Source organism: Botryllus schlosseri, chromosome 8 (genome assembly GCF_051294905.1).
Source record: "Botryllus schlosseri isolate E-star chromosome 8, Bs_hap1, whole genome shotgun sequence".
NCBI classification, from domain to species: domain Eukaryota; kingdom Metazoa; phylum Chordata; class Ascidiacea; order Stolidobranchia; family Styelidae; genus Botryllus; species Botryllus schlosseri.
The window spans coordinates 20,078,894-20,099,639 of record NC_137243.1 but is presented as its reverse complement, the minus strand read 5'-3'; the positions used below and the strand labels follow the sequence as shown (position 1 = coordinate 20,099,639).

At 41.8% G+C, this 20,746-nt stretch overlaps 2 long non-coding RNA genes and 3 other non-coding genes across 9 annotated transcripts in view; 4 read left to right on the top strand and 1 right to left on the bottom strand.

The window, feature by feature from the left end:
- Positions 1 to 1,748: 1,748 nt before the first annotated feature.
- Trnav-uac (transfer RNA valine (anticodon UAC)) lies at positions 1,749 to 1,821 on the top strand. Its single transcript has one exon. It is a non-coding gene; the product is annotated as a tRNA-Val (tRNA).
- A 3,618-nt stretch (positions 1,822 to 5,439) lies between these two features.
- The window catches only part of LOC145445032 (uncharacterized), a 361,778-nt gene continuing 346,471 nt past the window's right edge, over positions 5,440 to 20,746 (top strand). Inside the window, exon 1 of the long non-coding RNA XR_013916860.1 lies at positions 5,440 to 5,548. This is a non-coding gene — a long non-coding RNA (uncharacterized LOC145445032). The remainder of the gene's footprint in view (positions 5,549 to 20,746) is intronic.
- On the top strand, positions 11,598 to 13,023 carry LOC145444428 (uncharacterized). 5 transcript variants are annotated; one of them, XR_013916676.1, is made up of 4 exons: positions 11,598 to 11,612; positions 12,097 to 12,200; positions 12,260 to 12,648; positions 12,843 to 13,023. It is a non-coding gene; the product is annotated as an uncharacterized LOC145444428 (long non-coding RNA). The 5 variants fall into 5 exon arrangements; XR_013916679.1 differs by lacking the exon at positions 11,598 to 11,612 and having other exon boundaries at positions 11,701 to 12,120; positions 12,164 to 12,372; positions 12,427 to 12,648; XR_013916677.1 differs by lacking the exon at positions 11,598 to 11,612 and having other exon boundaries at positions 11,703 to 12,120; positions 12,164 to 12,200.
- On the bottom strand, positions 19,074 to 19,147 carry Trnai-aau (transfer RNA isoleucine (anticodon AAU)). The gene has a single exon. It is a non-coding gene; the product is annotated as a tRNA-Ile (tRNA).
- Positions 19,544 to 19,616, top strand: Trnav-cac (transfer RNA valine (anticodon CAC)). The gene has a single exon. It is a non-coding gene; the product is annotated as a tRNA-Val (tRNA).

The window sequence follows — 20,746 nt, the reverse complement described above, 5'->3', positions numbered from 1 at the left end:
CGTAATGTACTATCTTTCGAATGATGCACGAACTCCTTCTGTTGTCACAAACCAGGTTGGCGTATCATAAAAACCGACTCAAGATAGACCAATGAGTGTGAACGGCCTCCCCCTGCGACGCGAAATCGCGAACACTCGCATCTCTCTCGGAGAAAAAGACGTCGCCTTGTTTCATCGCCTGAAGCTCGAATCAGAACAAACAAAGACCATGGATTCTGTGATTGGCAATAGTTGATCGCTAATTCTATTTATGTGAAAAATTATCGAGACGACAGATACAGGGATATCTAAACAGGGATATCTAAACAGGTATATCCCTGACAGATATTACACCGTTGGGAGAGGTCGCATCGTTCACTCTTTCATTTGCGTGCTTCGGAATCGCCTTTCATCAAAATCAACCTATAGTTTGTGCTAACAGAATGAATTCGTGTCATCGAAAAATAGAACATTGAGATTAACCTATGTCTATTCATCTCGATTCTTCGAAATATCATGCAGGTGACGTCATATTTGGGGATACGATTGTTGATATCCAACGTGCTTTACAATTCTCTACTATAGTTGCTGATAATTACCCCGACGAGCGTCATCTGTAAAGATTTGAGTTTATTGCTATCATCATCATTGGTTTATTAGCAATTTTATCAGTTCAATACACCACAAAAATGCGATACAATGAAAAGACAGGAAGATGTCGAAGCGACAAGGAGTAGTCTATGGAATCTGACACCCACCTTGGCCTAGGCGATGTAAAGAATATATTTTTCAATTTTATATGGAAGTTCTGTTTCTCGGAGAGTCTTTTCAAACTATAGTGCTCGTACGATCCAGATGTTATCAAAATTTTAAAATCAGCAAAGCTATTCCATCACTCTGCACTGCTGCTCTTGGTACAAAGTTCCGCAATGTTACTAAATACAACAGCGAGAATTTCTGCGCGTTTTTGCAGTGAAATTGAAGAGTATAGGCTACCAACTACACACATGTAAGTTAGCCAAGTCTCAAATTACTTCCGTAACAAAACTTTCATGTTACAGCCCTACAACGAAGATTTAAATGGAGCACAATATATGTACTGAACATTGTACATTGTACAGGCGCAGTCGCGCAGAAGAGAGTACAGATCCAGCGATCCACTCTTCATCGTCATCATTGGTTTATTAGCAATTTTATCAGTTCAATACACCACAAAAAATGCGATACAATGAATAGCTATGCGCAACCGTCAATCAATCATGAGAATAGCCTATTGTTATGTGTTTTATCCGCTCATGACACGGCGATACAGTGATACATAAGGCACAATGCAAAATATTGACGAGATTGCAGGATGTCGAAATAACCAAATATGGTCTGTCAATCTAGCATTCATGTCGGCCTAATGCACGATTTAACAGCTTTTGATCTTGAGATTTCGGCTGGAAAACTTATAACAATCATGTTTGATACGATATCTCGTGGTTATGTTGACTCCTCAGTATTCACGAATTACGACTACGCCCTACAATTATGCGTTTCATATATCAGTGGCAACGAGTGATTCGAACATACCTCATAGGAATGTGTTAGGACTCATGTGAACTCGCATACGCGTGTAGCTCTGCCAGTCGTCGTCGCGAACCGCAAGAGGAAATAAATAATGGTTCTGTATAATTTCAACTGTGCAAAGCAACGGTGCAAGAATACGCTATACGGCTTTACGTTACGTGCGAAATTATCTCGTGATTAGGCGCTTTCTCTCGGCTAGTTCCGTAGTGTAGTGGTCATCACGTCTGCTTTACACGCAGAAGGTCATGGGTTCGAGCCCCATCGGAACTACGATATTTTCATTTTTGTGGTCGACGATGATCATGAGAATATCGGCTAACCGTCATAATTTCGAAAACCTCACATTTTTATGATGTACTGTTAATGAAATATTAGGGGTGTATGTCATTTACCGGAGACTAGATTCACTTCGGATTTATCAAAGACAATCATAGCATTCTTGTTACCGTACGAATACGAAGTTTCATTTCGAAAGAGCGAGTTTCGATCAATTTATTTTTAAACTGCCAGGTCGTAGATAGGTGCCATGCAACTGTCGGGAGTGGGAAAAGGAGTCGCTATTTGAAAGCAGGGCTTTGGAGCAGCCGTAAATTTAAACTGCTCCAGCTCCGGCTCCGGAGCTCTCTTCTATCGTACATTAGCTCCGGCTCCAGCTCCGGAGCCGCATTATTACCACTGCTCCGGCTCCAGCTCCGGCCAACCCGTGGGCCAAATGTGGCCAAAGAGAGGGTTTTGCGTGACCCGCGAGCTAATTTCCTATTATATTATCGAAAATGAATTGCTCAGATTGTGACCTTGCAATGCCAACCAAAAATTACAATTCTGGCTGCGACACTTGGGATGTTGATGACTAAAATATCAGTTCCGACACATTGGGAGATCCAGGGTCCAGTCACATTTTCAGTAAATCGTCGTACATTACAATAAACTAAAATAGTAGCGAAATTTTTCTTCACGCTTCGCGTGTTTAATTGTCACACGATTTCTTGCTTGGTAGCCTACCCCCTACTGAAAATGAAAAAAAAACGCCTAATTTACCCGATTGAGTCTAACTGTGTATCCGCAATTACGGGAGAAAGACTTTTCGCGTTTGCGCTCGCATAAAGATCGTCGACGGTGAAATGTACACACAACATGATTGTCGCATATTATCGGAGACCTTCGATATCGTCGTGTCCTTGCAAACAGAGCCTAGCGAGCGGTAGACCCGCAATACTCAAGTAATAATATTATTGACCTTGTTTATTTATAAACTTAGAAAATTTTACCCGCTTGGCGTGGCTTTTGGACCGCGCACTCGTTCGTCAATTGCATGATGCATGTGCCCCTTTAGCCGAAAAGGTTGGCCATTCTTGGTCTATATAGATTACTAATCTATAGTAATCTAGAGTCTGTCAGCCGTCAGTAACATCCGATGTAGCAACGAAGACATATAGGTGCCGTCGTGCCGGCTTGTGACGTCATACTGAATACTTGTCAATTGTCGAGAACATCATAGTTGCACTAGAACGCACTATACTCTATGCCAGGGCTGGCCAACCTTTTCAGCCAAAGGGCCACATTCGATTGAGGAACTATTGCGCGGGCCACCAGCCGCTCTAGGCGCGAAATTTTTTTGAAGTTCATAGGTCAATAATATTGTCCCTTGACTATATTGCGGGCCTGCTGTATTTCGCTAGGCTAAATTTGCGAGGACTGGGCTACGCGGCGCCTGGACATATCGATATCGAAAGCTGCGACCAACATGCGTCAATTGGTTGGTTGGTTTTGAGGTATTCATGGTGTTTGTCGACTACTATGGTCATGGTCATTTACACCAGATCGATATTCTTTATTGATATTCCGTAACTGCCGACTTACAGCAGGGCCCACTTCTAGGCTTTTTGTAAGACACCGCCTACGCGGATGAGGTGGCGAGGAGTAGCCTAGAAAAACCTCCAACACTTGGATATAGGAAATGCGTCAATCATTTTATGCCTAGGTTTCATAGTCGACGGTCTTACTGCGAGTGCAAACGCAAGGTCGCATATGTTGAACGACACTTTGTCTCGTAATAGCGAATATAGTTAGACTCAATCTAATACATTAGGAGTTCTTTCATTTTCACAATCGGGCAACAATATCAAAAACAAGAAATCAAGTGACAACATGTTGCGCGAAGCTTGTCCAAATTTTTTACATTTGATAAACCCATCGCAAATTATTCTGCTTTATTGTAGTGTACGAATATCTACCAATATGTGACTGGCTGGTGGATCTGCCAAAGCGCCGGAACTGATATTTTAGTCATCACATCTCAAGTGCCAGACACTAATCAAATTTTTGTTTGGCCTTGCAAGTTTACAATCTGTGCAATCCATTTTGGTGATATTAGAAATTTCGAAAATTACCTCGCGGCCACTCAAAACCTTCTCGCGGGCCACATGTGGCCCGCGGGCCACGGGTTGGCCGGCCCTGCTCTATGCCAAGGGTCGGCAACCTACGGCTCGCGGGCCGGCCCGCGACATAATAATTAGTTATCACAAGAATACGGCCCGCCGTTCATAATGAGTTTCAATCTGCAGTGCAGCACTGCATGAAAAAAATGCGGCATTGCTACGATATAATAGTAGCCTACATCGTATTAGTCTATTGTTACGCCATAAAACGAAGGTGGTTGAAGTAGGAGATGGAGATAGACTAGACTGGATCAGTGCTTATCAATCGGGTGTATCTCGCAACCGGTGTTCCATACTTTTTTTTAAAGGGTTTACTACTCTAACGGGGTGTGACAATAAAGGTGTTCTTCCTTTGCTTCAAAAACGCTTGGAACATCTCAGACGCAATGACGGAATCTCAAACTGTTCAATTATAGATAACTAGCCTCCGTATGTTAGTTAGCCTATCTATAGTTTGATTTTCCAGAAGGCATTGTGTGCCAAGACAAAAAACCTGAATAGTGTTTTGGCCACAATGGTGAAAAAATGTTAATATGATTTTTGTCTCAATAACTGAATCAGTTACGCCGGATATTACTAGAAGCAGAGAATCAATATGGCGATGTCATGCAGGACTATATCTGTCATGTTCGCTCATTGAGTCGATCAGCTATGCTTACACGAGTGTATGAACTGAGAAATGAAATAGCAACTTTCCTCGAAAACACAAATATCGCCGACTCATAATCTTGTACTCGAAAATGGGTATCTCATCTTGATGTCCTGGTACATTTTACATCACATCTGAACAAATTGAATTTGCAACTTCTGGGGGAAAACAACTAAATACATAAGATGTTGAGGCACATTCAAAACAAATCTGTAACTCTGGAAATGTCAACAGTTCAAAGAAAAGTATACTCACTTTCCTATACCGGAGGAGAGAAAACCTAGTACCAACACTACATTTGCAACTGTGATACGAAATTTAACTACTGAATACTCACCCGCTTTTGCGACATTCCTTCTCTACAAAATAAATTCTGACTATTCAGTACTCTGTTTAATGCGGACGACAATACCATTGCCTGAAAATTTCAAATGGGCCTTTCTGAAATGCGATGCAGTTGAATTGAAGGACAAATTTCACACAAAGAGCATATCGCTGCATGACTTTGACAAAGAGTACGTTCTTGAAATTGGTCTTTGTCCCAGCTTGACCAGCAATGCAAAAGAAATTGCATCGATTTTTGGAAGCACGTACGCATGTGAACAATAGTTCTGAACAATGAAATTCACGAAGAGCAAGCTAAGATCACGTATTTCTGACGTCCATTTTGAATAGGGTCTGATTCTTGTTTCACCTGACTTGTTACCAGAAGTTGAAAACCTTTCACAAAGCAAGCCGCGTCAGTTGTCACAATTATTCTGTGTTGTTGAAGTGTGTCTTCTGATTGGTATGATTGCGATTGCAGCAATGTAGGATAATATACCGAAGTGAGCGTAAAATATAGTACTAAGAAAAATTCCGGCCCGCCAAAAAGTTGTACACCCGAAATTTGGCCCGCGACTAGCAAAAGGTTGCCGACCCCTGCTCTATGCCATTGCTGTACACAGCATTAAAATTCAGGCCTGCTGTTCAATTATGATAAATCAGCAGATGTGGTTGTTGCATATATAATAGCATCTTATGAAATAGGTCGGAGCCGGAGCTACTCCTCAAATAACGGGCTCCAGCTCCGGCTCCGGCTGAATTTTATGTAGAGCTCCGGCTCCGGCTCCAGCTCCGGTGAAAATGCAAGGCTCCGGGGCTCCGGCACCGGGCTCCGGCTCCAAAGCCCTGTCTGAAAGTTCACTACAACTTGCATCAAAGTCGCGAATTGTGCGAAGAGGTGATGTGAGCATATATAGTCGGAGTCTTTTTGTGGCGATTTGAAATCGTTCGTTAGTTAGGTGTGGAGTCGCATAGTGATTTGTCCGATGCCCCAAACATAACGTGAACCAAGGGATATCTAATTCTTGATATCCCTGCGTGGACCACAGCGTCATATGAGCAACTAAACCCCAGAAACTACCTCACCGAATCCCATGCGATCTGGCATGGTCACCTACAACGAATGATGGCGAAGCAGACTATAACGCCACGAATCCCAGGAGTGGCGGAGCCCGGGAGCTGCGGCCGTTCTCTATCATCTCTATACCAGTGCTTCCTAACCAATGGGTTGCGAAGCTATTTCACGTGGGCCGCGAAGCATTTCTATTCAATATGTCAGTACTTTTCAACTAGGGTTACCTTATATCCTCCGAGGACGCCTAAATGTCCTCCTTTTTGGCAAGTCGTCCTCCTTTAGAGCTTTTATAGCGCATATAATGGACATATTCCAGTGAAAACGGTCATAAATGACGCTTAATAGGAAATTCGTGGTTCGAAAGAAAGTGACGACCTTTTTTTAGTCACCCGATCGGAGGAGATAGCGTAGTGGTAACGATAAGCGCCCACCAATCTGACGGATCCGGTTCGATTCCCATCGGAGGTTTATCTGGGCTCCTCTTCCCCCACCGTTGCCCTTCTTACGGCGACAAAAAAAGCCCAGAAAGAGACACGACGAAAGAAAGCCCTCTCAGGCGATGGAAAGAACTAGTAGAAAGGGCCGCGACTTCAAAAAAGATCAACATCCAAAAGAACTGTGACTCCGGGCACTCTAGAGTCTAGACCAGGGGTTCTCAGCCCTTTCTTGGCCGTGGCCCGATTTCCGGTTTGAAAATGTGCTGTGGCCCACCTCTTATCTTGAAGTCATAATCCTTTCCAATGCATGGTAATCGACGACGCCGGTATGCCTATTTATCTAAAATATGCGCATTTTCTCCTAATTTATTTATGATATTTAAATATAGACCTCTAGGGACTTGAAATCCCGCGAAGCGCGACGAAAATTTTCGAGTTGAATAAATATCCTCCAACAAACGACCAACGAAATAATCTTGGGCCCCTTCGAGCTCCCTCAATTGGGGGTTTAGGTGCGGCAGTTACGTCTCTGGTAGATCATAGGCTAAAACTCCTGCGTATATTATGATCGTCCGCTGCTCCCTTCGCGCCGCGAAACACAATGATCAAATCCCCGCATCCACTGCGTGATTGGGGTTTTAGTACCACTATAGGGGGGAATAATATATTCATTCTGGGCCAGCTTCAAACAATTCATTATTGAGTGGGGTGCTGGTAGGCTGCTACAGAGAAGTGAAGAAAGTTTTTTAATATGCATGCTGTACAACGTACATTGTAGCCTATGTCTTGTACCAAATCAACTGAAGTTGCGATGTCAGAATATTCAATCCAATGATGCAAGTACAAAATCTCGCAGTACATCGTGTCGAGCGTGTTTTTCGGCGCTTTGATGTATGTCAGAATATTCAATCCAATGATGCAATCAATTCATGTGACTCTTACGTTATGTTCAATGATTTCCAGGCCTGACATTTTAAACCGACTCCAAAGATTAATGCGATCCGATAAATCCTCTATCCATTACGATTCGTTGCGGTGGTGCAGTATACCTTATCAAAAATTGCTAATAATTTTCAATTATGGCTATTTTTGCCTTACAATAATACGACCTGCCTATAAGTACAGTTGTAGTCAATGCACAGTGCACACCTTTCAACGGCATACGACATATTGACCCCTCCTGGAACACTTGGTTACTTCAGCATATTACCTTCCAGTTATCATATACTCGAAATTACTTTAGTTGCTGTTAGCCATACGTTGTCATAGCCAATGGAAAAAGCCGCCGTTTGTTCCTCCCGTTTTCGACTTGTACATGCTGACTCCATACGTGCCACTACGTCTTATCAGAGACGGATGAAAAGTTAATCAATATATTTCTAGCGTTTAACATAACAAATATAACTAAACTTGCATGATTTCTAAAATTTTCTAAATAGCTTTGTGGCCCACCTCAAAATGCTCTGTGGCCCACCAGTGGGCCATGGCCCACCCTTTGAGAACCCCTGGTCTAGACCGAGGTGGATGTTAGAGTAAAGGATCGCTACTGATGCGTGTCGTTCGACATCCTCCTATGTGTTCATGACATCGCATTGTGTCTTACCGCATTGTACATTGTGTGGGACTTGTTCAGATGAAAAATATAACCCAACGATGTTATGTTAAGTGGAAAAAATTTACCATTTTTTCTGGATTATACTCCGGTATTCTAAGTTTGAAAATTTGAAAAAATGGCCTCTATTCCCGTTTCCAAAATATGGTAACCCTATTTCAACCTTTTTGAGCACCATGCGCGCTTGTTTGCAATATATATTTCATTCGCACAAACCTACCGAGGATAAACATTTGTTTATGACAGCACAAAATGAATGTAATTTACAGGCTGCGTACACTTGATATATGAACATTGTACGGCATTGTCCATCAGGTCAACGTTCCGAACCATAAACTATAGATAACTAACCTACGGATAGATGGGCAACACGTGATTCACGGTCGAGAGCCCAGATGCCGTCAGATTTGTTGTCGCTTCATAGCATGAAGCGGCAGGTTATTGGCCAGATTGATGTTTGGTGCAGATAGGATATAGGGCAATCACAACAGGTTATTTAGTGATACAGTACACAGGCACTGGCGCGGCTATCATTGCATTAATATCAGGAGGATATTTCATGAGCAAAATAAGTCATGATATTCACTCCATTATTAATTGGTTTCAATATTGACTTCGGCTGAGATTTCCTTGAACTATTTTGGTTTGTATAATCATTAGAGCGGCCATTTTTTGACATGTCAAAATTTGTCAAAATCGTAGTGGTAAAAAGTTGCCTATTTCTGAGCCAAAAACGTTCTTCGATGCTAAACTACTTAGTTAGGACAGCTATAGTTCCTATACCAGAAATGAAGATAAGAAGTTGGCTACAATTTTAACATTATGTGGTCAAAAAAACGCCCTAATAATCAGAGATAGGTTTTAGTATGTATTGCTAAATAAAGAGAATATGTTTTCATAATCCAGGCATAATTAATATGGAATAATTATATTTCGAGTTACTGACTGAGGATATCATGTGTGCGTAGGGCTTGGCACAATGATTCTCGAATCTGAACATAATATGATTGCGGTGGACGATGCATCAACGAGTCACAACTGGAGCTATTTCTCTTCGAAGTCAGCTGTCATAAAATAATCCAGTTTTTGGGCAACATAGTCTTCTTGCTTTGCATGTTGATACTGCCTAGCCATGCAAAGATTCCTCCTATGTAAAAAAGAGGTAAACCAACACTATGGCTGAAACCTTGACGTTGGTGTGTTGGCTTTTGTCCAATATCAGCTGGCAGTCCACTTCGCAATGGTGACATATCAAACTGACACATATATCCTCAGTATTTATTATTTTCAATATTTAATATTATCTTATATATATTATTCAATCGACTTTCGCTTGGGTATTGGGGATGCATCGTAGGGCTTTGCCGATCTTTTCATTGCCTTTGATTGGGTGACATGATGGATGTCGTACGCTAGCTGTGGAATATCCGGATTTGTCCGTCTTCTCCCCATTTGTCCCTGCAATCACAATCCCAGTCAATAATCTAACGCCTTATTACGTTTAAGTATCTTACTAAATTTCCCAAAAATGCCTCTAGCACATCTTGCGTGAACGTTCCAAGGGCCAACTTGGGCATTTCTTCGATGAGACGATCGCATAGACCCACCATATTCCGTGACGTGAAAATTAGGCCCAGGTTATTGCTGGGACAAAGAAGATTCCATTAGATGGACTCTTTACTGATCCAAATTCATAGGCTCCTGAAAGGCCAATTTTTCTCTGCTCCGATCCTCAGCATCACCTCAAGGTAGCTTTACCTGATAATTTTAGATCATATTATATTGTAGTACGGTGAGCACTACCAGAGGTGGTCAAAGTAGGCAAGAAAGCTACTCAGGTAGAAGTACAAGTAGCGATGAAAAAATCTACTCAAGTATGAGTAGAAGTACTTCTTCCATAAGCAACCTAAAACTACTTGGAGTAGAATTAGAATTGACTGACTTTAAAGCTACTCAAGTAAGTAGTTTTGAAAACTATCGTAATTCGTTCGCATGGACTGCCAAAAGCTATGAGGAAGGAGTAAAGAGCTTGATTCATATTGATGCATCCCAGGCGGGGTCAATTTTTGACAGAATAGGCAGTCGTCCATATCATGGGATGTAAATGATAGTATTGATGTGGAATGTGCTACTAATTCTTTGTTTACTTGAACACCCCGTTTTAGAGAATATCATGGCATGGTGCCCTCCCCCATATTATAAGGCGCCTAGTTTAGTCAATGAGCATTGGTGACAAGTTGTGTCGGATACGGCTTCAACACTTTGCGCGATTAGTAAACGTTAATTAAAAATATGGCAGTTCGTATGTTTTCAAAATGTTTACACAATAACTGAAACAATGACAATAATGCCCGTAATTTGAAGAAAAATACAAAAAAAGCGGTAATATATAATGTGTCGTTTGTCCAGAAAGTTTCAACGGTGGTCTGCTAGAACAGGTCTAAGTCTAACGTTAAAAAAAGTAAAGGTTCACTTTTCCGGATTTGGACACGTCATGTTACTGCTAGATTGCGAAACGATAGTATCAAATGTTATGGTGGGGGGGGTATACTTACTGTGATACTTTCGTTTAAACATATTTGTCACGCCGTATCTACTGCGCGCGAAGCGCAACGAAAATTTTGGGTATTACTTGACTTATGAAAATTAAATGTTAGTAGGCCTACCATGTGAAAACAGTCCCGAAATTCCATACCCGATATATTCTTATATCCTAACAGCCACACGGAACTCTCTAATCATCGAAAGCAGAGGGATCTCGATACATGAACATGAATGGGAGAGGGCAAGATATATTATGGACGGATATCCAAAAACTGTTTGTCGTGGAGTCGCGCAGTAGGGCTGTTCAAAAATAACCTTTTTTCCCGGATTCCAGCCATTCACTGATTAAATTGTCAGGTTACCCTAAAGAACGCTGCACACCAAATTTGGTTCGATTCTAACAAGTATAGGACTCCGCAGATCCAATTATAATTTTTAATTTATTATGGAAAATTGAAAAAAAAATTTTCCAAATTTTTCTGCCAACCCCATGAAATTATTGAGCTGTCTTCAAAGACGTTGCAAAACAAATTTGAGTCAATTCCGACCAGTAGAAGCGGAGTTATGTGAGTTTTTCGTTGATAAATCGCGGATTATCCACCGATCAAGGATAATCCGAGAATTCTCATCGAAAAACTCACATAACTCCGCTTCTACTGGTCGGAATAGACTCAAATTTGTTTTGCAACGCCTTTGAAGACAGCTCAACAATTTCATGGGGTTGGCAGAAAAATTTGAAATTTTTTTTTTTTCAATTTCCCATAATAAATTAAAAATTTTAATTGGATCTGCGGAGTCCTATACTTGTTAGAATCGAATCAAATTTGGTGTGCAGCGTTTTTTAGGGTAACCTGACAATTTAATCAGTGAATGGCTGGAATCCGGGAAAAAAGGGTATTTTTGAACAGCCCTATCGCGCAGCCTGTCACTTTACCAGTCCGGATTTACATTGGCCCATGTTAATTTGAATCCACGATCTAAAGTAGGCAAAAAATATGTTTGACACCTCTGGTCAAGATCAGTGCTTTTCAACCGGTTGGCTGCGGCCCACTTGGGCCGCGAAGACATTTTAAGAAACGATGATAGATCCCAATTTGTAGATCTGTTCTCTACCACGAAGACCAAGTCGAAAAATGTCAATATTTTCAACGTTTTCTTCCACTTTTGGATGATGATTCTGGAACATGTAATTGACGGGCCTGCGGGGCTCGTGCACTTTCGGACTAAACTCAATACAGCCTTATGGAGAAAATGTGTTTTTGGTCCCAAAGTGCATGAGTCCCACAGCTATTCGCTCTATTGTCTGTAGTGGTTTGAACGTTTGTCGCGAAAGGGTGTGTGGTGGGCCACGCAATGAAATTTAGATGAAAAGTGGGACGCGAACTGAAATAGGTTGAGAAGCACTGGTATAGATGATGCGCTTGCAATCATTCACTGGGCTGAAATGTGACCGTTTTTCATGCCAGATGAATGTCAGTTTGGCTACGGGTGTATTGAGTCACAAAGTTGGAAATTGTTTGAAAGGGATGGGAGCAACCGGTACATCTGATTTTGTTCTGATGATGGAAAGGTATGAGTAACGAATTTTCACTTATATAACAAGGGGCTTGATTTTATGACCTAAAACAGATGGTTCAATAATCAATGTCGTCACATGTTGTATTAGTTATCCGATATGCAGCCTGGACGATGAAAGAATTGCATGGCTGGGTGAATTTGCGGATCGATTATTGAGTTGGAAGGTCAGTTCCTCATAGTTATTATTCGAGGTATTTTCGGGTCATCATGTAATTTAGAAATATGCTTCAAGTCGTGGTGAGCCAAAACGAATGATGGCAAAACCCACAATGGAAGGCCTAATTTTCACGTCACGGAATATGGTGGGTCTATGCGATCGTCTCATCGAAGAAATGCCCAAGTTGGCCCTTGGAACGTTCACGCAAGATGTGCTAGAGGCATTTTTCAGTCGAGCTCAGCTGCGCGCGCCTCTTCAGATGCACTGTCTAAGAATTATCAAGGTGAAATACACTAAGAAAAAGTTGATCAAGTCCCTGCATTAATTCGATTTTTAGTACGCATTGTATCAATATTTAAAAAAAATTTATTTAGACTCTCGCGGGCCGCACAGAACGGTGTTGCGGGCAGCATGCGGCCCGCGGGCCGTAGTTTGCCCACCCCTGCGTTAGATTATTGACTGGGATTGTGATTGCAGAGACAAATGGGGAGAAGACGGACAAATCCGGATATTTCACAGCTAGCGTACGACATCCATCATGTCACCCAATCAAAGGCAATGAAAAGATCGGCAAAGCCCTACGATGCATCCCCAATACCCAAGCGAAAGTCGATTGAATAATATACATAATATAATATTAAATATTGAAAATAATAAACTGAGGATATATGTGTCAGTTTGATATGTCACCATTGCGAAGTGGACTGCCAGCTGATATTGGACAAAAGCCAACACACCAACGTCAAGGTTTCAGCCATAGTGTTGGTTTACCTCTTTTTTACATAGGAGGAATCTTTGCATGGCTAGGCAGTATCAACATGCAAAGCAAGAAGACTATGTTGCCCAAAAACTGGATTATTTTATGACAGCTGACTTTGAAGTGAAATAGCTCCAGTCGTGACTCGTTGATGTATCCTCCACCGCAATCATATTATGTTCAGATTCGAGAATCATTGTACCAAGCCCTACGCACACATGAGATCCTCAGTCAGTAATTCGAAATATAATTATTCCATATCAATTATGACTGGATTATGAAAACATATTGTCTTTATTTAGCAATACATACTAAAACCTATCTCTGATTATTAGGGCGTTTTTTTTGACCACATAATGTTAAAATTGTAGCCAACTTCTTAGATCTTCATTTCTGGTAGGAACTATAGCTGTCCTAACGAAGTAGTTAAGCATCAAAAAACGTTTTTGGCTCAGAAATAGGCAACTTTTGTCGCTGCTGAAGAGATTCGGCGTCCTAAACATAGAAGATATGCGGAAACTAGAAATCGCCAAGTTTATGTATCAGTTTCACTGCGGTCGTTGCCCCGAATATTTCAATGACTTCTTTACCTCTGAATCAAAAGCGCACAAGTACAACACACGCGCGTCCACGTCGTCCAAATATCATATGATCGACCGAAAAGATCATCGCTCCATCAAATATGCCGGACCTGATGTGTGGAACAGTATCCCGCCGGCCATCCGACAGTCGACGAGCATGTCCACATTCAAGTCGAAATACAAGCAATTACTACTAAATAAATACAGTCCATCCTCAAGATTACCGGACCACGACTGACCTATCGATCTCGCTTCCCATGACATGCCGCCCTATTTCTTGTCGCATTCTTTTTCTATACTATCTTCTTTACTTTCATTCAGTGTGCACGCCTCCTCTTTACATCGCCTAGGCCAAGGTGGGTGTCAGATTCCATAGACTACTCCTTGTCGCTTCGACATCTTCCTGTCTTTTCATTGTATCGCATTTTTGTGGTGTATTGAACTGATAAAATTGCTAATAAACCAATGATGACTACGATTTTGACATATCAAAAAATGGCCGCTCTAATGATTATACAAACCAAAATAGTTCAAGGAAATCTCAGCCGAAGTCAATATTGAAACCAATTAATAATGGAGTGAATATCATGACTTATTTTGCTCATGAAATATCCTCCTGATATTAATGCAATGATAGCCGCGCCAGTGCCTGTGTACTGTATCACTAAATAACCTGTTGTGATTGCCCTATATCCTATCTGCACCAAACATCAATCTGGCCAATAACCTGCCGCTTCATGCTATGAAGCGACAACAAATCTGACGGCATCTGGGCTCTCGACCGTGAATCACGTGTTGCCCATCTATCCGTAGGTTAGTTATCTATACATAAACTTGCCTATTTATTGAGATAGCTAGTCATCGGTCCAATGCAATTGATCTGGTACATCCCAGTACACCACATTCGAGTGTTTCCCCATGTAGAAAGCAGGTAGGCTATATATCCCTGGTAGAAAGTATGGTACACCCTCGGGCAGACCTGGCCAAGTGCGGCCCGTGGAGCTATTCTGTGCGGCCCGCGAAAAGTTGCCTGGAATTCAAAACACAAAACCTACTTTTTAATGTTACTGCGTGGAATAAAACCATAGGATGTATAAACTGAACCGGAAATTCGTTTACTTTCGATCCTGTTGATTATTATGCCGCGATTACGCAGCCTAATACGTACCTCGCAGCGAAATCCAGATTCATAATGAACTCAGTGTGGCAAATTATGCCGTAACAATCAAAGTCACAAGAATTCACCAAACCTTCTTTGTTGGCATTGTCACATTACGCATTACACCAGTGTTTCTCAAACTGGGCGCATACCTGCCTTAGGGGGCGTGAAAGCATCTGAAGGGAAGCGCAAAGCTGCGGTCAACTAAAAAAAAACTCGCGCTCCAGGCGATTTACCTTCAATTCATAGTTATTGCTCTGTGTATAGTTCGAATTTCGTATTTGAGAAACCTCTCATCAACAGTCATAGCCTTCCATGCTATCAAACTATCCGTTGTAATTGGTTGCACTTTGGTATATGACGATAAGGGGGCGCGGAATTTTTCACTATCATAAAGGGTGGCGTTTCTAAAAAAGTTTTAGAGCCACAGCATTACACGCTCTGTGCTTCAAATTGTTACGTTATACGTTTCAAAACCCCTCATCCGTAAAACAAGTCAATCGGTGCCCGTGATTACTATGAGTCTCCATCACCCATCAAGGATAGACGGGCATGTCATGAAAGGAAATCCGGAAGCTGAAATCCAAAGAAGTTTTGGAGCAATAAATGTTTGTTTACTTAAGTCAAGGGTAATCCGGTCATTTTAGTAGCTAGTGCCGATCAGGTCACCGCGTTTAAGGAGTATAATTTAAGCAGGTCTTATGACATAAACAAGAAGACATACATGTGGTCAAGGCACTAGCGTAGCAGCATGTGCTGCCGCCCCTGGCTCTCGCTTAAAATGCCGCCCCCTAGCTAGACCGCCACAAATTTCGACATAGATTCATGAAAATAGAAAATCAATTGCCGCCTCAAAGCAAAATCAGCGATAATATCCCCAAATTCAAGTTTTTGAAAGTAGTCTGTTTCCATATAGACAGAAGGCATAGAGCGGATAGCCGATCATCATTCCTGGTAGAACGTAAATAAGATTTAATCAGTTTAAGCTTTGAGAAGCTCCTCACACAGCTCGCAATTGAAACACCAATGGTCAGATAAAGTTACAGACACGAGCAATTCTGAGCTCGTCGAGCATGAATATGGTGTCGAATCAAGTAGCTTTGCATTAACTATCCACTGTATCCACACTCGCCTAGACGCGCTAAGTGCGAAAAATTTAAAGAATTCATGATTAGAGCCCGACCGATATTGGATTTCTGAGCCGATACCGATAAGACCGATATCCAGAACCTCCACCGATAACCCCGATATATTCAGCCGATATTCAAAAGATATGAAATCTAGCTCAAGGCCCAATTTTAACAACTCAGAGCATTTATTTCAACAACTTTACAGCCATTGATATGCTTGGACATGAAATAAATGATCTAGGGGCTATAAAAATATATCAAAAGCACCAATCCAGCAGTTGCAGATTACAGTTCACGAACCACAATTTCTCGGCTCTTTCTGCAAGGAATGAACTTCTGTGGTCTTCCATAAATGATGAATAAAGTACTAAACATAGTGAGCAGTCTTTCACTTGGTACCATAGTTAGTGGCACAGCAAGAATTGGAAATCTTTCTCCATTTCGGTTCCACCGCTCCCTTGCAGGGGATCTTTCCTTCAATGGTTTCACCAAATATTGATATTAATATTGATATTCTTCTGGCAGTGCACCTAAAGCCTTCAACACATCATTAACAAATAGCTGAAGAGAATGTGAAAAACAACTGAAATTCTCCACGTCTGCAACTGCTCCACCCATCCCCCTTGGGCCTTGACCATGACCAGCATTCAAACAATCAATATTTCACGCTCTTTTGTCAGAATTGGCCTATGTCATCATGGAATTAAAAATTTTCGTATCAATTATTGGCTTTACTCCACGTTTGCTTGATTTTCTTGCCCTCTATGCTCGCATATTTCCTATCATGGTGGCCCCGAAGGCCTCAGTCAGACGACTTCATACATTACTGGTAGCTCTGTTGGTACCGAACCAATAGCACTATCTTCCGAGAAATGTTTCGACGAGACGCTTTTCCCTATCATCACGATGGTCAGTCCAGCATGATTGATGTTCTCATTTCTCTTACTGATTGAAATCTTCTGCAGACAACTATCCAATCCACCCTGCTGCTGCTCTCTGTCTTTGGTGATCGATTACTGCAGGGGGATTCCCACAAAGTCAATGGGGCATAACGGTGGTTAGTAATCCATAATATTTTTCAGTTAGGCACGCCTACTGCCTGTATGGAGTACGCACTATATGCAGCTTGGTCATTTATTTTTTATAATTTACCGTCCTCATGTCTTCTATCGACTTCTCTGACTCCCCGCCACCATTTTGTGACGTCACGAAAATGGCCGATATTTTTTTTACCTTCAACGGCCGATACCGATATTTCTCTCCAAGCGTGATATCGACTCGATATTATCGGCGAGCCGATAATCGGTCGGGCTCTATTCATGATTGAATCGGTCAGTATCATCGGGGATTGCATATACATTTCTATCAATTTTCATCCCCTTCTGCTGAAGTACTCAGATTTACCGGTAGAGCTGAGTGAGATTAGGACCCCTCAATAATAATTAAACATCTTCGGGCGCATACCCGTTGACAGGAACGAAACAGCACTTCGTCAGGCCCCCAAAAAACTTGGGTCTTGGGCTCCCATAGGGTGATAAACCCCACCCCCACCTCACCCCACCATCGTGTTGATCGCTTTTTCCACGAAATTTGCCGTGCTGTTTAGTGAGCCAGCGCTAAGCGCAAAAATTTTACATAGATAATGATAAAATCGGTCAATAAGATCGGGAATTGCATATACTGCTATAATTTTCTTGTCCTTTTTAACGCAGAGCGAACGTTTGTAGTTGTATAATTGTATATCTGACTCCAAGAAGGTTGCGTTTACAATTCGCTGCGTGTTTCTTCTTTCGTTCGACGGACCGGCTTACCACGCCGTACGGCCTTGTTGGCTGAAGTACCACGAAGCCTGTCTATTGCACACGTATTCGATGGATCACACTGACGAATATATTTTGTTTCTGTCTCCACGACTTTTAATTTTATTGCCAATCACGTATAGTTCAAAATGCGATATATTCCTTCTCGCAATCAGCGAACTACTTATAAATGTCTATCGACTTCCGAACTGGCTCATAATCATGCATGTATATCGACTTCCTCATCAGCTAATAATCACCAACGAATGCATCAACGTCTCTACGTGGTATTACATGCACCAAACATCGTACGATTTATACTTCTTATCTATCATTCATACGACAAATAAGCGACTCACAAATGTCTTATCGGGTCTCAGTTCAGGGAATTACGTAAGGTTTACCAACTCCCTATTGACTATTATTAGAATGGCATTATACCAATATACTTCGTTAAATCCTTTCTGCTCACTTTATCAGATTTACCGATAGTCGATAGAGCTGAGTGAGGTGTCTTGGAAACTGTAGGGCCGGTAAATAATAATTAAACAATCGGCAAACGTACTTAACTAAGACGCACACGATTTCAAATTGGTTTTTCTTCACTGGCGTATATTTTTTCCCTGCGGGATAGAATTAGTCTTCTGAGGTTCAGATTGCCAAGACAGGAACATTCGGCGCCAGTCATTTAGGCGCCTAGGCTAGGGACAATTAACGCTATATGTATTTTGTATATATGATGAAGTTTTCGGTCAGCGTAACCGTAAGGGCAGTCCTTTTCGGTCAAGGTTTTTACGCTATGCCGATCGTTCTGGCACACTACTTGGAGTCACATGTAATATGTCCTAAATCGTTATATGTCTTGGTGCGTCGTGTCGCGGCATTGGCCAACGCAGATATGTCCATGTCTAAAAATTTTGCGTGCTCTTTTCTTGGGGGAAGAATACCAAATAATCATTATATTTGGCACCTTGAAATCGCACGTAACGCGAAAATCCGACAAAATTTCACAAATCATGTTTTTTCAAAACCTAATCCCAATCCATGCTCATCTCTGTTGTGGGTATCAATTCTCACAATTGAGCTTGGATAGCTGGTTCGTGGTACAGAAGGGACCCACTGGGATAAGCAATTTCATCACGGATATGTAGGACTAGTCCAAACAAGTGTTTCTTATTTTTGCGTCACGCTTTGAAATATACGTTATATTGCAGAATGTAAGATTTTAAAGATAAAAGTGCCGCCTGACGGCCTACGGACTGTGCCATCGAGGCGCTGAAAATGGCCAGTACGGGGATCGAACCCGCGACATTCGCGTTATTAGCACGACGCTCTAACCAACTGAGCTAACCGGCCGACGAAACACCACCAGGGAGATGACGCAACACTCTCAGGGGGATGCCAAATATGAGAGAGAGACTCTTTATTTTCATCGAGCTGAAATACAGAACAAACATACCGCCACAGTGATCATACAGTTCGATACGACCTTGAAGGCCAACTAGTCTCCGTACTCGCATCAAACAGAGGTCACAATGTCTCTACGCAAGGTTTTTGTTATAAAAATGTTGCGATGCAATGATTGCGATAAAGTAGAGGGTTGTCCTTTGACTACAAACATATTATATAGTTGTATATCCAGCGCTCTATATTATCGCAATCATCACAGATTCCAACAGTCGACTACATGCTTCACACCGTCATACCTATTACAAAATTATATGTTGTGAGGATAATTGGATAGGCGACAGTAGTTCCGTAGTGTAGTGGTTATCACGTCTGCTTCACACGCAGAAGGTCGTGGGTTCGAGCCCCATCGGAACTACGGTTTGATTTTTGATGATACATTACGATAATTGGAAATTCGAGTAGCTTTCTTTCAGTGGCGGCTCGTGACAATATCGGGTGGTGGGGCAAGGGCTGCGAGCGACTTTTATCAACATGACGTCACAATGGCGTTTTCCAACGTAAACAAGTAACTTTATGATGGTCACATGAATTTCCCGACAACAGTGATTTTAACGTAGGTGCCGCGAGAGGTTTGCCGGTGAGCCGTGACTTGAAGTGTGGTAACAAATGTTTTATTCATTTATTTTTAATCAAAGGATTTTTTTACAAAATGTACGTGAACTAAGAATCGTCCCTATGCCACGAATCAAGTATCAGGTCATCCTTAGTAGCATGCGTTTTGATTTCATGGTAGAGTTATAGATTACGCAAATCGATAGACCCTAAAATCCGACCGTCACCCCAAATTCGAAATCCGGATCCAGTCCGGCCAGGTAAAAAAACATTGAAATCCTGCTCCGGCTCCTGAACCGGACTGTGGCCATCTCTGGTTACGAACAGGTGATAATAGGCAACCAAAGCGGACGCACCCGGCGTACGATTGGATCAATAGACTGGACAACTAAACCTCTCATTTTCGCTCTAAAGGCAACTGCGTAAACTACGTACGGAATAAAGATTCAATACGATTCATGTTCGCACTTGACTTGACCTGACTAATTCCAATGACTAGAACTCGAGATATTGCGTAAGCCTTACTGGAAAGGTCAACGAGTTCGGACACATACGCAATTGTTATCTCATAGATTGGGCCTGTCATATTGAATCCAGAACATCAATTTGAATGGTCTTTGAAGAACTAAGGACAGCAGCCTCGGAACTTCGGTCTCGGAACAACGTAGGACATTTTGGGCTTGAAACTGGAGACTGTGACACAACACATACGGCTTACTGTCTATAAGTCTGCTGCGAAATCGCCGTTGAAAAATATATTAATCAATAAATACATGAATAAAAGCCGTAACTTAGTATACTGTTACAAGAAATCATCGAGAAGTAGCATAAGCAATCTCATAACCCATTCCGGTATGGTACACTGTCAAAATCAATGCAAACAGACGAACACCGAACTTTGAGTAAAATAGATCGAGGAATAGGCTGATCGAA